Source organism: Saimiri boliviensis, chromosome 10 (assembly GCF_048565385.1).
Source record: "Saimiri boliviensis isolate mSaiBol1 chromosome 10, mSaiBol1.pri, whole genome shotgun sequence".
Classification (NCBI taxonomy): Eukaryota; Metazoa; Chordata; class Mammalia; order Primates; family Cebidae; genus Saimiri; species Saimiri boliviensis.
In genome coordinates this window covers 65,993,095-65,996,791 of record NC_133458.1, presented here as the reverse complement: position 1 = coordinate 65,996,791, position 3,697 = coordinate 65,993,095, and the positions used below count along the sequence as shown (strand labels likewise).

Genomic DNA, 3,697 nt, shown 5'->3' with positions numbered 1-3,697 from the left:
GTTAGCAGAGTTCGAAATCCAGCTGTAGAATATTCTTGCCAAACCGTATTTCCACTGGCTGTCATTATCAGGCCTTGATTCTTGGAGGTGGTCTGGTGGAGTCAGAAGAGCAAAGGCCTTGGGGCAGAGACCTGTGGTCCCCTCATACTATCCCTGTTGCATGTTAATCACCAGAATATAATGCCTTTAATGCATTCCTCTGTGCTTCAGTTTTCTCATCTGCAGACAGTATACTATGTGAAAGATTCACAGAGCAGGGCTCTTTTTATTCACTCAGCAGATGAGATTGAGCACTTAACTAATGTGCCACACATAAAACTAGGCACTGTGATACTGTAGTGGAGCTTAGAGTCTGGCTGGAAACAGGAAAAAAAAAAAGCTGCAAATAACATAATCATTAATTTTAATAGCTATAGATTTAAAAAAACCGATTCTTGAGATAAATTGTAACTGTAAAGCCTTACATCAGGTGGGATGATTAGATTAGTCATCTTTTAAGTCTAGACCTAACAGCTTTTCCCCTTTAACCTCTGCCTTTAGCCCGTGAAAAAATTGGTGTCCTTTACCAGGAAAACAGAATCTTCAAGACTTGAGAGTATGTCAAAAGTGAGGGTGTTAGGGTTGGATTAGGTATGACCCTGTGAGTTATGAAAAGGAGTTTGGATTTTAATGTAAGTTGGGTGGAGAATGAATTAACACACGGTTAGCATCAAATATATGGTAATTATTATCATTTTTGCAATCTGACTTTTATGGGATCTCAGTCATGTTTTACAGAAGAAAAAGGAAAATAAGTACATTGTAGGTAACACACACACACACACACACACGAATGAAATTTCGTCAGATGGCAATAGTTCCACTAATGTTTTAGGCAACAATTTAGTCAGCTGTTTTCTTCAATTAAAACACTAACTGGTATGTAACAAAATAATGCCTCCGGAGAGGTTATTTAAATTTTATTACACAGTTATCAGCCTTTCATCTACTTCTTTAAGATACAGAGACCCTTTTAAAATGTTGCTTACATCTACTTAGGGAAATGCAGTGGTTATTGAAGTTGAAGTACAATTAGGTCACTCTCTCTATAAATAATACATATAACTAAAAGTCTCCAGGTCTAAAGCAAAAAAATATATATTCATAATGTGACAATTATCAAAATTAGGCCTAAAGATTAAGGGAAGAACACATGAAACATTCAATGGAATGGTCAGGATATTTGAAAAAGTAGATGTGTACATGTGTATACACACATACATACATATACATATATCCATACATATATACACATAACACACCTGTAATACATATATTACATTTTATAATACATATATACGCATATATGTATGGATATATGTATATGTATGTATGTATGTGTGTATGCATATATACACGCCTACTTTTTCTAATATCCTGGCCATATATATATACGCATTTATGTATTATGTATATGCAATACATATATTACATATGTACGTGTTATGTGTATATATGTATGTGTATGTGCACACGTGTGTATATGTGTGTATATATGTGTGTGTATATATGTATGTATGTGTGTATATATGTAAACATACCTAGAACACAGCCTAAGTAAGTTGCTAAGCCATCATTTTCCCGTCCAATTGTAACTAGTTACATATATATGTAATGTGGCTCTCAGTCTTCAATACAGAAGTAGAAGAAATATTGTTTTGAAAGTTTAAAGGTAACTCCATTCCTTTTCTCTATTTCGATCACCTCATTTAAAATGAAATATAACAGAAATACTTTTATTTTAAACTCTTTGTGAGTTCTTTGTAAAATTGGTTTGTTTTAATATATGTGTTGGAGGGGACAAAGTGTGGAAAGGACAAGAGAGTGTACCAGGGAGAGAAGTGTGATATAAATAGAGATAACAAGTCTAATTAAATGTACATGTCCATACATAGCTCCTTAAGTAACAAGACCTTTCAAGCAACCTTCTAGAGGAAGTCTGTAGGAATAATGAAAAACTTGAATAGTCATAAAAAATTTCAGCAAGTAGTTTTGGCTTTCTGAAAGTCTGTGAGTTGCCCATACTGATTTCCATGTATCGAACAGTTAACAAGAAAAAAAAAAGCAGGTGTGGAGGACTACATAGTCAAGACAATAGCAAACTATATCCAAGGATCTTGAGCAATGCCCCAGGATTAGAAAATTTCCTGAAGACTTCATTTCAAAAAAGACATTGTTGTTTTTCTTTTCAAGATCCGTTTAAGGCTGATATAGTGTAAAATTTTGCCTTTTATATATTGTTTCATTCTCTGGGACCTGACTTTGTGATCAGGGTCCTATAATGGAAATTTGCAAAACTTGGCGTCATGCTGCTGTGAGAATGTAAAAAAAAAAATTGCTTTACTGTAGCGATCTATCAGGAAAATGTATTCACATTGGATTCTCCTGTAGTATGTAGGGACCTTGGGAATTTAAATGTGACTCTTTTGTTAATCACTAGTGCCTCCTTAGCTTTATTTCTTTAGTCCACTCTTATTGGGTTGATGATGAGGAGTCACTAAGCAAATACACAGGGAGCCAGAATATGGTTCTGACGGAGAGTCTTCAAATGAAGGGTTATTTCCACAGAGGTTCCTAAACGGAAAACTGCAGTGATGAAGTTGCAGACAGTGACCTTTCTAAAACCCAAATCTGAGTATGGTATTTCCCACCTTAAGAGCTGTTGGGAGCTCCTCATTGCACTTTGAATGATGTCCAAATTTCTTGATAAAGTTTATAAGGCCTTGCATTCCTCTGCTGCTTTTCCACCTTATCTCTTACCATTCAAGCCTAGAGCTCTTCCTTTCAGAAACAACTGTGCTATTGTCCTTGTACATATTGACCTCTCTGCTCCAAGCTACTGAGCATTTGCTATCCAGGGTCCTCGTTCCCCTTCTTCATACCTAGATCAGCCCTACTTGGTCCGGGATACGGGCCACATGTTTCTTCCTACATGATGCTTTCCTTGTGAAATAGGCATCTTTCCTATTTGCTTTAATGCCCGGTATATTCCACATCCCAGTGCTTTTCATATCGCATTGCACATGGCTCTTCATTGTTCTCTGACCTCTTAACTCTAATAGGGTGGGGATTCTGTCTGTTTCCTTCACTCTGGTATTGCTATGCCTAGCACAGATTAGTGCCCTGTGAATGTTGTTGGAATGAATGAATACATAAATGAAATGATCCTTCCTTGTGAAATTCTACCAATTTTAAACATATATACCTGTGCTTGCTTCAGCAGCACATATATTAAGACTGGTATGATACAGAGAAGATGAGTGTGGTCCCTGAAGAAGGATGACATGCAAATTCGTGAAGTGTTTCATTTTTTAAAATAAATTCTGGAGATTTATTGTACAGCATGGTAATTATAGTTAGCATTACTGTATTAATTATATACTTTAAAATTGCGAAAAGAGTAGCTTTTAAATGGTCTACTGCAAAAAATTGGATGACTGAAAATGAATATATTCATTTTTAATCATTTCACAATGTATATATAAATCAAAATCTCTCTGTGTATGTAAATATATACAGTTTTCATTTGTCAGTTAGACTTCTGTAAAGCTGTAGTGGAGGGGAAGGAAAAAACATGACAAAAATATACATATATAAATATCTATAAATACACTTATACTTAAAATATAAGGCAATCTGATAATTATTTCCTTTATTT

At 35.0% G+C, this 3,697-nt stretch overlaps 1 non-coding gene across 1 annotated transcript; it reads left to right on the top strand.

Moving 5' to 3' along the window:
* The first annotated feature begins 3,246 nt into the window (after window positions 1-3,246).
* On the top strand, window positions 3,247-3,353 carry LOC120365446 (U6 spliceosomal RNA). Its single transcript, XR_005580386.1, has one exon. It is a non-coding gene; the product is annotated as a U6 spliceosomal RNA (small nuclear RNA).
* Window positions 3,354-3,697: the final 344 nt, after the last annotated feature.